Here is a 14,891-nt window from a genome sequence, read left to right as displayed (position 1 = left end):
TTCCCTGGTCGCCTTAATAGCTATTTTTATGGATACACAAATATACGCACACAAAAGTTTAAGAATATTTTTTTTAATATTAAAAGAGAATAAGATTTAAAACAATGAAATGATCTCGTAAATAAACATTCAAGCTTATCAACTTACTGTTAGTGGACATTTTTATTGACATTTGATACATCAAATCTGAACTGAAAATATTAAGGAGACCAATTTTTGTCGCCTTAATCCAGCGGTCCCCATAATGCCTAGATTAATATATATATGGTCACCTTAATATCTGTAGTAGATATATATATATATATATATATATATATATATATATATATATATATATATATATATATTAAATTACTAGAACATTTTTCTTCTGAGAAATATCATAGGACTTGTTCTCAGAAGAAAAATGTTCTAGTAATTTAATATATATATATATATATATATATATATATATATATATATATATATATATATATATATCTACTACAGATATTAAGGTGACCATATATATATTAATCTAGGCATTATGGGGACCGCTGGATTAAGGCGACAAAAATTGGTCTCCTTAATATTTTCAGTTCAGATTTGATGTATCAAATGTCAATAAAAATGTCCACTAACAGTAAGTTGATAAGCTTGAATGTTTATTTACGAGATCATTTCATTGTTTTAAATCTTATTCTCTTTTAATATTAAAAAAAATATTCTTAAACTTTTGTGTGCGTATATTTGTGTATCCATAAAAATAGCTATTAAGGCGACCAGGGAAAAAATCATAATTTTGGTCAAAAATAGCTATATACTAAGCATTTTTTATTTGTTTTACTTTATTTAAAGCCTATTGTATATTATCCCGAAGTTTCATTCCATAAAAAACAGAAATAAGGAAATTCGATATTTCGTGTACCATCAGCATCCAAATTTTCAAGTATACAGAAATTTAACTTTCCGGAATATAACGGAAATTTTCGGGTATCTCCGTGGTACCATCTCCGTGCAATTATGCAGTATGGCGTTCATCTCTTACGGAAAGAGAATGGTAAGTTGATAAGTGTTTAAAATACATATTCAACTTTTTTTTCGTTTATTTTTTATGACTTTTGTGCAGTAGTATAAATCGTCCACCCTTTGGATGAAAAGCAAATGATTTATCCGGATTTTGTTCATCCGAAACTAAATCACTAGTATCAACATCCGGTGTAATTTTTGCTTGTATTTTGGAGAAACTCGATTGATTTCTAGCAAACTTGGTTTACCACTACATCGTCGCTTATTATTATTTGGTATGTTCCAATCTAAAAAGGGATTTGCTCCCTTCACATCTCAGATTTTAATAAATAAAAGACGAAAGGATACAAATGCCTTACATTTTGTTTGTCATTGTCATGTCATTAGTCATTCTAATCACCTTTGAATAGCAGAACAGAACAAACACTATCACCAATTCGTATTGTGGCTTTTTGCATGTGTCTTAAATTATCATATTTGATAATAAATGCAACAATAAAATATTTCCTTATTCTGCCACAGTTATGCACCAGTCAATTGTAACCATGGCCCCCAGGTATTGTCTATACCGGGGATAGCACGGGAAATGGGCCATGTTTTTACCTTCCAGGTGGACCGGCAGTGCTGAGTGAATGCGGTGTTATTGGTTTTTGCGCTGAAAACAGGGAATGGGCCTAACCTAGGATGTCCCCAGGGGCATTTGACGGGGATCTGGTCATTTCGTAACCTTACCATTTCGTAACTGCTGAATCTTGGTTATTTCGTAACCATTCTGTTAGTCAATTCGTAACCGTCCAGAAATCAATTGCTCATATGGTAACCACCATTTAACAACGTGATAAATAGTACACTTAGCACCTCGTTAAGTGTATTGTTCGAACCTGGATGTATATGGCACAGCAACCAAGACACCAATTGGGAGACATTACTCAAATTCTCACTAGTAGCAAGCCAATAATTTGTGTTACTCAATAGTTATTAGATATATATATATATATATATATCATGCTAAATCAGACATGATTTGTTATACTACCAAAATATGTTAATTAGTTTCTCACATTTTGCTTACTTATAAACAATAATTTAAGACTGATTGCGATGTATTTTTACTCAAATTACGTTTATATCAATGATCATTCTTGACCTATTTCATTGACTATATTTGTTTGAATTGTTTAAAACGAACAAAATTTTGTTCTGTTCTTTTCTCGATTGATCCATATTCTGCATACTTTATATCAGAAACCGACAAAAAACAGCCTAAAATTATTAGTTATGGTATTAATTACCAATAACAAGATACAAAATTAAACATATCAGCACATTTTTAATACAATAAGCATATAAAAAGCGCATACTCTCATTCGGCAAGCTCACTACATTTTACAATACTTCTATGCAATTTAAAAAAAATGAAATTCTAAAGTTATATGGTCTATATATTTAAAAAGTATTGGCTTAAGGTCACAATTCCTCTCAATGGTAGAACATCTATGAATTAAAAAACTATTACATTTAATATTCAGCCTACTTATAATATTTCCTTCGCAACATAAAAAATAGCTAGTGTGAATGTTTCTATTTGTCATAGTTTCAGAGTTTATTGGCAAATCGCACTACACTATTAGGAATAAAGAAGGAATACAACTACTAGATTTAACTTTGTTTATGTTGTTATTTTTATGTTTTATACTTACAGTAAACTTATTTTGTAAATTCAAATGGTATTAAATTAATTCTTCATAATTATAGGAGTCAACGGTTAAGATATGACCATTCGATTTCTTAACGGTTACGAATTGACTAACACAATGGTTACGAAATGACCAACAATGAGCGGTTACGAAATGACCATAATTCTTTTGAGAGGGCTTTTACCAGCTGTTTGTCTGTGCAGAGCGGGAATTTTACCTGGGATTGGCTGGACCAAAAGTCAAAGTCCCCTCTATTAGCAGGACCTTGGGGGCCCATGCTGCAGTTGACTGTTGCATTATTTGGATTTTTCTTAACTTTACGACACGCCCCCCCTACAGTATTTTATATGCATATATTTTTGTTGGTGATTAGTTTAAATCCAACTGAAGCGATCTCTTATCAATATAAATCTTAGTTCATCCAACAAATTAAATATTTGAATGTTAGAAGATTTGTTTTCAGAAGATCAGCAATAATGTATTTTCTTTAATTGTCTCAATGAAAAATGCAATGTTCAAGTTTATAGGCACTGTTTTATCTGAGAATTTCCCTGGGTGTGAACCGCTTACTGTGTCCAAGTTATCCAAGCTGGATCTAAGACATTACTACAATATGGGCAATTTGCTCTGCCATTTTTATAGATAATTGTGTATTCCAAAGGTATTCTTTTGGTACATTGAACTCACAACAATATTTGAACTCCTGACGTCCAGCACCGCTGTCAGATTATCTAATCCAGCCACTATGCCATTGCATGCTCTTTACTGAACGAAAGATAAATGAATACTCACAATTTTGAACAGTATTTTTTTGGTCACAGAATTTAGAAAATTTGTTACCTGATGATCCTGTAAATTTTGTGTGGATAGACTAAATACTGTTCGAAGTTAGCAAATCAAAACTAACATTTTGGGTTTATTCAGTGTAGACCCTAAAATATCAATTTTGATTTATAAGTATGAAGGTTTGTTCAAAAGCTCAGTACAGTTTACTTTACTTGTTAAGTTATCCAATTTTTGTAAATAAATATTACTTAACTTGACTATAAAATACTGTAGGGGGGGGCGTGTCGTAAAGTTAAGAAAAATCCAAATAATGCAACAGTCAACTGCAGCATGGGCCCCCAAGGTCCTGCTAATAGAGGGGACTTTGACTTTTGGTCCAGCCAATCCCAGGTAAAATTCCCGCTCTGCACAGACAAACAGCTGGTAAAAGCCCTCTCAAAAGAATTATGGTCATTTCGTAACCGCTCATTGTTGGTCATTTCGTAACCATTGTGTTAGTCAATTCGTAACCGTTAAGAAATCGAATGGTCATATCTTAACCGTTGACTCCTATAATTATGAAGAATTAATTTAATACCATTTGAATTTACAAAATAAGTTTACTGTAAGTATAAAACATAAAAATAACAACATAAACAAAGTTAAATCTAGTAGTTGTATTCCTTCTTTATTCCTAATAGTGTAGTGCGATTTGCCAATAAACTCTGAAACTATGACAAATAGAAACATTCACACTAGCTATTTTTTATGTTGCGAAGGAAATATTATAAGTAGGCTGAATATTAAATGTAATAGTTTTTTAATTCATAGATGTTCTACCATTGAGAGGAATTGTGACCTTAAGCCAATACTTTTTAAATATATAGACCATATAACTTTAGAATTTCATTTTTTTTAAATTGCATAGAAGTATTGTAAAATGTAGTGAGCTTGCCGAATGAGAGTATGCGCTTTTTATATGCTTATTGTATTAAAAATGTGCTGATATGTTTAATTTTGTATCTTGTTATTGGTAATTAATACCATAACTAATAATTTTAGGCTGTTTTTTGTCGGTTTCTGATATAAAGTATGCAGAATATGGATCAATCGAGAAAAGAACAGAACAAAATTTTGTTCGTTTTAAACAATTCAAACAAATATAGTCAATGAAATAGGTCAAGAATGATCATTGATATAAACGTAATTTGAGTAAAAATACATCGCAATCAGTCTTAAATTATTGTTTATAAGTAAGCAAAATGTGAGAAACTAATTAACATATTTTGGTAGTATAACAAATCATGTCTGATTTAGCATGATATATATATATATATATATATATCTAATAACTATTGAGTAACACAAATTATTGGCTTGCTACTAGTGAGAATTTGAGTAATGTCTCCCAATTGGTGTCTTGGTTGCTGTGCCATATACATCCAGGTTCGAACAATACACTTAACGAGGTGCTAAGTGTACTATTTATCACGTTGTTAAATGGTGGTTACCATATGAGCAATTGATTTCTGGACGGTTACGAATTGACTAACAGAATGGTTACGAAATAACCAAGATTCAGCAGTTACGAAATGGTAAGGTTACGAAATGACCAGATCCCCGTCAAATGCCCCTGGGGACATCCTAGGTTAGGCCCATTCCCTGTTTTCAGCGCAAAAACCAATAACACCGCATTCACTCAGCACTGCCGGTCCACCTGGAAGGTAAAAACATGGCCCATTTCCCGTGCTATCCCCGGTATAGACAATACCTGGGGGCCATGGTTACAATTGACTGGTGCATAACTGTGGCAGAATAAGGAAATATTTTATTGTTGCATTTATTATCAAATATGATAATTTAAGACACATGCAAAAAGCCACAATACGAATTGGTGATAGTGTTTGTTCTGTTCTGCTATTCAAAGGTGATTAGAATGACTAATGACATGACAATGACAAACAAAATGTAAGGCATTTGTATCCTTTCGTCTTTTATTTATTAAAATCTGAGATGTGAAGGGAGCAAATCCCTTTTTAGATTGGAACATACCAAATAATAATAAGCGACGATGTAGTGGTAAACCAAGTTTGCTAGAAATCAATCGAGTTTCTCCAAAATACAAGCAAAAATTACACCGGATGTTGATACTAGTGATTTAGTTTCGGATGAACAAAATCCGGATAAATCATTTGCTTTTCATCCAAAGGGTGGACGATTTATACTACTGCACAAAAGTCATAAAAAATAAACGAAAAAAAAGTTGAATATGTATTTTAAACACTTATCAACTTACCATTCTCTTTCCGTAAGAGATGAACGCCATACTGCATAATTGCACGGAGATGGTACCACGGAGATACCCGAAAATTTCCGTTATATTCCGGAAAGTTAAATTTCTGTATACTTGAAAATTTGGATGCTGATGGTACACGAAATATCGAATTTCCTTATTTCTGTTTTTTATGGAATGAAACTTCGGGATAATATACAATAGGCTTTAAATAAAGTAAAACAAATAAAAAATGCTTAGTATATAGCTATTTTTGACCAAAATTATGATTTTTTCCCTGGTCGCCTTAATAGCTATTTTTATGGATACACAAATATACGCACACAAAAGTTTAAGAATATTTTTTTTAATATTAAAAGAGAATAAGATTTAAAACAATGAAATGATCTCGTAAATAAACATTCAAGCTTATCAACTTACTGTTAGTGGACATTTTTATTGACATTTGATACATCAAATCTGAACTGAAAATATTAAGGAGACCAATTTTTGTCGCCTTAATCCAGCGGTCCCCATAATGCCTAGATTAATATATATATGGTCACCTTAATATCTGTAGTAGATATATATATATATATATATATATATATATATATATATATATATATATATATATATATATATTAAATTACTAGAACATTTTTCTTCTGAGAACAAGTCCTATGATATTTTAGAAACAGTGATTTGTTTGTTTATCCTTTGCAGGTTTTTATCGCACCAGTGATATTGTCTATATAAATATATAAAAACAGGTTGTTTAAATCTCATTGTTTGTCTTTTTCGAAATTGCGTATAAGTGTTAATGTGGTGTTATGAATAGTTGATGATTTTCATTAGGAAATAATTGTTTTATGGGCGATGCTAGTGAGTAATATGCACGATTTACGCTACATTTGTGATTAACATGACTGTCATATATTGGACATTCCAAATAGAATGATAAGTTGTCGGCTTTCAATTTGTGGCCAATATTCCGACGTAAGTTCAACTGAAATAATTATGTTGCAGCATGTATTAATTAATTGTTCGAACAGGGAATTATAATAACAATAATAATGATGATGGCTCACTTAATGAAGGATCGTATGCCGATACTATTTTGGTAATACATCTGAAGATCTCGAAAGTATACTATTTTGACAGCAACACAAATGTATTCTTTAAAAGTATTTGCCAATAAAAGGAACGCAGGTCATAATTAAGTTTTATTTCAAACTAAAAACTTTTATTGTTATAAATAATGCTGTTAAAATACAGTTTATAATAAGCATTATAATGTTAATTACTAAAGACAACAGTGTTTAAATATAAAAAACCTATTAGAAACAATATCACTCTTATAAATGATACAAATGATTGGTAAAACAATGTTCTTATATACGTGCTACATGATGCTGAAAAGTTTAAAGTGAAAAAATTCTATGACTAACACGAACAAAACTTTAAAAAAACACAAACCAAAAAAACAAAACAAAACATTTCTTACAAATGAACATTTTTTGGTCGAATAATCACAGACTAAAGAACAACACAATTCAAAATAACATGCAACATTCACCGCAATTCTTTTTAATTGGTAAATATTATGCAAATTAAAAACAACAACAAGCTGATAAAACAATATGTTTCACATTATCAATGATGCACTTCTATAGAAAATAGTGTATAAAGCAATTGCAGTAAATACAGAATTTCAAACAAGTTTCAATCAATTCCGTCAAGTAGTTTTCGAGTTTGTAGTTCGGCAAAATTTGGTTGAAAACAGAAGAGGAATACGCAGAAAACGAACAACCTTTAAGATCAAATTTCAAGTTTTGGCAATGCTTTGTTCTGTGTTTCTAATTCTGTTTAAATTGCAGACTGTAATACTTACTAACTAACTATACATATTTTAATGTATTTGTTTTCTATCTTTGGATGTAATATCACTTGTCTGTAAGTGTCAGTAAGGCATGGACGTTGTTCATCAACAGTCTCTGTACGTCCCATTGTGCTGTGAATCTGAAGAAGCGAACATTACCCCAGATATTATAGTTATCAATGAAAATTACATATCGCCGACATAAAACCTTGTGCTAGAATATGTGGCTACTGGGTTTGTCTCTTTTAATTACTGATCTGAAGGAGCAAATAATACCACTGATATAATTTGTTTTAATTAAACTCCTTCTTAATTAACGCTAACTGGACGACCTATGTAAGCATAAAGGTAGGATAAATGTAATTCAAGTATAATTTCAGTTTCATTTATAAAACTGTAAAATTTCAAAAGTTATATATCCGCTCAGGGTTCAGGGTAAGCGTTTTAGAGTGCAATTGTTCAATTATCCCATGCTGGTTTCTTCGAACAGTTTTCGTTTAATTTCCTCGAGTATTACTCCCTGTTTGTCCATTTCTTTTTTCATTGTCTTCATTGCTTTTTTGAGCGTTTTCTGTTTATGAATCATCTTGTGCTGGTTTATTTCAACTTGATTCTCATACTGAAACAAAGAATGATCTAAGTAAAATTCTTCAGGTTGAACAATCTTTGTTTTAGAATTTCGGAATCTGGAACTGGACAATTTGTTTTCTATACAGAAATGTTAGTCGGAGAATCAAATGATTGCGATGTTGATGTTTTTGTGCATTCCGTCTTGCTTTAACACCTTTTTGCGTCCGTAAAACTTTAATTAAACACTTAAGATTTAGAGAACCAATAAGCTTTAGGGATTTACATCGACAGTATTAATGTTAAAAAGCAAATGAAATAAAACGACATTAAAGTGCATCTTTGTCTTTGGTTTTATCAAAAAGCACGATCTATTTGACCTGGTGACATAGTTTTTAACCCAAGCAGACCCAATATCGAACTTGACCAAAATTTTATTGAGGGTAACATTCTGACCAACTTTCATTAAGATAGTGCCCGAACTGTGACCTCTAGAGTGTTAACAGTCAAATTGTTGACGACTACGACGGATGACGGACACAGGGCGATCACAATAGCTCACCTTGAGCATATATATGAGATATTGATACATATATATATATATATATATATATATATATATGTTGTAAACTTATAATATATGCACAATAAAGCAATTTAACAGTCCACAACATTATCAGAACAAAAATATACTATAATTATGCTTACATTAGCTCATTCATTAGCTCATTCAGTTTAAAACTACAAAATGTATATCCTTTGCCAATACACTTAATTGTTCAGAACGTATTAGGCTTTGTTTTAATTTTAACAATGTCACTGTATTTAAGACATAGTAAATTACCCCCCCCCCACCCCTCCACCGCCACCCCCCACCCCAGCAAGAATTTAGCAGCCTACTGACAAGATGACTGTAATAAAGTATGATGTATTGATCTATTGATAGGGGAATACTCTGCAAGAAAATTGACACATTTCTCTGCATTTGATACAGATGCAATTCTTTTCTCTTATTTATATTGTTCATGATGATTACAGTACTGAAGTCAGCGATCCAAGATACATAATGCACTCTGGTATAGGGTACTGAAGTGATCGTCAAATATGCCAACTCTGGTATCCTGGATAAAATGTTACTGGTGAATACAGTACTGAAGTGATCAAATCCTGATGCCACTCTGGTATCCTGGATTAAACGTTACTGGTGAATTCAACTTACTGAAGAGATCAATCCCAGATGCCACTTTGGTATCCTGGATAAAACCTTACTGGTGAATACGGTACTATAGTGATGAATTCCGATCTGAAACAGATTCACACCTAACTCAGAATATACTAAACAAGGGTCAATTTGTTTACATTGACGCAGATGAAGAGACTATCACACAAACAAATGAAGTCACCGTTGTTAAAAATATGTAAATATGGCCTAAGACCACAGTTATTCTAACTATATGTTTCATATAGACAATAACCTTGAGCTTACAATGTATCTCTTCAAAACAGTATTTTCATATAATATATTTGTAAAAACCGACTTCAAAACTCCTATAGTTCAATTTCAGGCTGTATGCAACACATACTGAAAGTTTGGCAATGATATTTTAAACACTTTTAGAATGAGTATAAGCACCTGTGGTGTTTTCATAAAAAGCAGAAATAGCCACTTCCATCAATCAGTAAGCCGCAAACCATTATTTCCCCATGCATTGGAATAATCTGACCAAGTAAAGTTTATATATATATATATAAGACAGCATCATAAAAATGGCCTGCCTACTCTATTAAGATTTTTTCAAAGCAAAAAAAGATGTTTCCACTTTATCAGCTCAGCGTTTATATAAAAAATGACATAGAGCCAAACTGAAATGCTTCAAGGGACAAATGGCGCAGCAAAGGGAATGGCAAAAAAACACCAAAACTGAAAGATTCATGACAACTGCTAGTGTTTTCATGTATGAGATGGCTACATGATGTAGAAAATGCAGTGATAGCATAATTATGCTAAGTTTAAAAACATATTTGCTTTAAGTATCTGTTTTGAAGGCTAGATTTGCCGTAAAATTAAGATTACAGCTCTTTCTCTATAAGTTGCTTTTTACACCTGATTAGTATAAATCTCACTCTATCGAATCATTTACACACAAACAAGTACTACAAAGTTAACTTACATCTTCATTCTGAAATATAAGATTCAGAGTTGCAACTCCTGGATCTAGATTGCAGGACACTGCCATGGGCGAAAAGCCGCAGCAAACTGGAGCTTATTGGCACATCATATTCTGCAAGCAAGACACAAAATCAATGTTTGACACAGAATAAGACTTCTTCTACTGTAAAAGTATGAAAAATGCCTGTAAACACTCATTTGAGACATGCATAACCTTTTATGTAGGAATTATGCTCCAGTCAATTGTAAACAACCCCCCTCCTAAGCCCGGGGAATTGCGGGGACTTTGACTTTCAGTCCAGCCAACCCAGGGTAAAATCCCCGCCCTGCAGGGAAGAAATGATGTTAAAATACCCGCCAAATGCCCCCGCACTGCTATATTTTGCGCCAAGACAAAACCACCGCATTCACCCAGCACTGCAGGGACACCTGAATGGTAAAAACACAGCCCTTTTCCCCGGCTATCCCCGGTTTACCACTGGACCTGGAGGGTCCAAGGTTACAATTGACTGGTGCATTAATGCGATAAATGTGCAGAAAAGTTCATTAATTCCAAAAATAATATGACAAAAATATTAAATATATAGTCTTTTGGACTATTTTCAATAATTTTTTAACAACTCAAAGGTTAATCTTTACTAATTGAGTACCCAGATGCATTTTGAAAGCCTTTAAACAGACTTTCTGAGAAATCTTTCTTATTTGCAGACAATATTCCATTCTAAAAAATCCTTGCCAAGAACGGGTATGGAATTCCATCACTAGACCATGTTTTGATCAGCATTGGTTCTTGTCCTTGAAAATACCTCTGTGGCTTCAGCAACCAGGCTGGCTATATTAAATAAAAAATAAATAAGTGGTTTTAATTTATTAAAGCTGCACTCTCACAGATTTAATGTTTCGATCAAATTTTATTAAACAATTGTCCCGAGATTCAATACAGTAAAAAAATCTTTTTGGTGCCAATCTGGTGTACCCTTTAAGGTTTTTTGAGTGAATTTAGGTTTTTTCGTTAATGCATAAAGGGAAAAGGTTCTTATGTCAATCCCGCTGCTCACTTTTTATTCCTTTTGCCATCAGAGATGTAAAAATTTTTAATGTATTAACTTCAACTAAATAAATATATTCATGATTGATTGACAGTATGAATGAATGAAATGTAGCAATATTTTTTTAGATAGGGATCTCATTGTGTTGCTGTGATTGTTTAAGTAGATGTGTTCATGTTCATAAGCTAAAAATCATATGCACACTATATGAAACATAATTCTGCATCATGTGTATAAAGTTGTGATACTTGTTTGCAATTAATGAAATGTTTGCTTAAAAGAGCAAACAAAATGGGCGAATAGATGCACAATACAGTCCAAAGACCAATTAAGGTCAGCAGTTTTATTAGAAAATGATATTATCTCAAAGCCGCAACAAAAACGGCATGAAAGAAATTCAATTCGGAAAGAAACAGTTCATCAATGAGCTATTGAAATAAACACTGATCATGATGTCATAACAAGCGAATGTTAATATTAAAGAGCAAGAAACATACTGGCAATTTATTTCAGGGAAACCTTGACAAAAGTCTGGTTAATTTCAAAACTTATTGCCTCCTGTAATACATAACATGACAATACCCGCATTGCTGAAAATCTGTCCACAGCAGTAATGTCAAAAACCAGGTGGCATGGATGCATTCTGAAATACAAAAAAGTCTGTAATTTGGGCTAATCTTACATATCCCATTTACAAGTGATTTACACTGAAATCTAATTGTTCTAAACTATAGTAACACAACTTCTTTATGACCAAACATATTGCTATTGAGCATTAGTACACTGTATGTACATGACTTTTTTATTTTGTATGTCATGTTTCTTGCCCCAATTTATGGAAATATTTTATAACAGGTTCAAGCTTTTTAAGTCTGTTACGCTTAAGATTTATCGCGAAGCTGGGGTCTTATGCACCAGTCAATTGTAACCACGCCCCCCCCCCCCAGGTCCAGGGGTATAAAGGGGATAGACGGGGAAATAGGCCGTGTGTTTACCTTTCAGGTGGCCCGCAGTGCCGGGTGAATGCGGTGGTTTTGTCTTCGCTTTAAATATAGTGGGGAATGGGCCTTACCTAGGGTCGCTGGGGTGCAGGGGCATTTGGCGGGGATTTCGTATAGCGTGCGGCCGGGGATGATGCGGACACGGATCTAAACACGACGTTCTGGGTTCTGAAAAGATATAATGATGTATAAATGTGTTCAAGTATCTTTTTTACGTTTTGAATAAGCAAAATCAAATATATAATTACTTGAAAAATAACTTTATAAAATGATTCAAACTTTGTAAAAATGAGACCTTCTTTTGAACTATTTGTCGAAAATTGTGATTTCTAATTACTGCGCGTAAGGGTGTGAAAGAACAAAGACGCGCTAGCATTTTTGGTTGAATGTGCAAAAACCGTGTTTGAAAGTTTGAATGGTTGATATTATTCAAATACTGAAAGTTAAATGGATTTTCTTATGATCAGACTTTTTTTTAATGAGGTTTGAGATAACTGTTTCAGCTGTTATGTTTTTTATGTAAAATATGAACATTTATCACAAACCTGATAACATTTACAATCAGTGCCGTTAATCTGAACCTCGCCCCACCGACAAACCAAAAAAGAATTTACCCTGAGAACTCCCCGTTGATTATAAAACGGTGTAAAATTGCAGGACCAAGTATCCCAGACCGACTTAGTTTTGCATACTCTAAACACAAGCTACGCCATACGCATTTGTATTGTGATTACATATTACATCTATTGAAAACCGTTGATGTATCAGATTAATGTCTACAATGTCAAGTTTGTGTTGATTTACCGACTTACTAAGATAAATGTACGCAGAATTCGAAATATTCTAAATTCGATCTTAAAGCAAATGTTAAAATTGGTTAGTATTGACTTCAAAATAATTCGGCTAACTGTTAAGTGGTCTACATACTATTATGTAAACTACCCATTAAAAGGGCAAGTCGATGATTATCTACCTGTTCACCTGATTTAAATCAATAGCAGCTGACTGCTGATTTACTGAAATGAATGTTGAGCAAAATCGAATTATACTGCTTCGTCATTGAAAAAAGAGACAACTTATATAACTAAGAAAACAACGAAATTATTGATCATGATTTAATATTTTAATGTGTGACGCCGACATTGACTGAACTGTTGATGTTAAAACAATATTAAAACCCTTTCTCTAAAATGCATCACTTGCTTCTGTTTCGAAGTATGTGTAGTATTTAATAAATCAATATATTGATTTCCATCATTTAACGTGTGTTTGTGCTAATTTTATTAATTCAGGAGGAAGGCAAATCGCGCTGCTTGGCAAACTTGCCCTGATTCGTTCATACAGCATGGGCACATAAGACTTGCGACCCGTCTATATTCACATCTTAGGTAATAATTCAGCAGCATTAAGAAAAAAGTTAAACTTTCCTTACTTGACTATTGATTATACTGAAATGTTCTCGTCAATCTATATTTGTGAACATGTTATCCTTTTTTACTTAAAGCTGCAATCTCACAGATAGACCGAACAATGTGTAATGAAAAAAATTGTGGTTAAAACTCTGTAAACTATAGATATAAGTCTGCTGAAAAAATATCAGATCGTGGTTTACATATTTACATTCTAAATTAATGTTTTATTCCTGAAAGCGTTAATAACGATTTTAGAAAAAATAGGATTTTTGGCATGAGAAAAAAATAAAACACGGAAATTTGCGATCAAATATCTCATCAACAGTCTTATATCACTTGTTTCCAGACATTAACGCAAATATTGATTGATGACTAAAATAAATTAAAAGTTGTCGAAACGGTCAATCTGTGAGAGTGCAGTTTTGAGGTTTGAATTTGATTTCATTGCTTGTCCCTGGGAGTTCGAGTTAACGGGGTTCAACTATATATAAAAAAGTAACAAATGGCTGTTAAGTACGGAATCGTATAACGGCTATCGTGAGTCCACACCCTCGCATTTTCTTCTTTTTATCTGTTTGATCAACAGTACCAATGTATATATTTTTCTATTGGCACCATTCCAACTTCTTAAATAATCATACCATGATAAACATAATTCTATGTTTAACATTTAAGGGGTATATGATTAATTGTGTTGAGTAATATGGAATAATTAATATTAACAGAATTGCCCAAGAAAACACTGCAGTATGGCATATCAGGCAAAAATGATACGTATGATATACAGTTAGTACAGCGATATCAAATCCTGTGTTTCGGGTGTGTCTCTCTCTCCCCCCCCCCCACACCTAGAACCATATGATTCTGAAACATAGGCATGAATGGCAATCAACTGATAAAGTTATCTGGGCGGTCACTCATACCATCCTCACCGCCATAATCAAAAAGTTCTGAACAATGCAAGCAATGCGATAAACGGATAATGTTGTAACGGCATAAAAGGCTGAAAAAAATATTATTATGACTTAAAATGTATATTTCACAGAGTTGTCCTAATAACATCGATTC

This window comes from Mya arenaria, chromosome 6, assembly GCF_026914265.1.
Source record: "Mya arenaria isolate MELC-2E11 chromosome 6, ASM2691426v1".
Lineage (NCBI taxonomy): Eukaryota > Metazoa > Mollusca > Bivalvia > Myida > Myidae > Mya > Mya arenaria.
The sequence above is the reverse complement of the archived record's forward strand: the minus strand, read 5'-3'. Positions refer to the sequence as shown.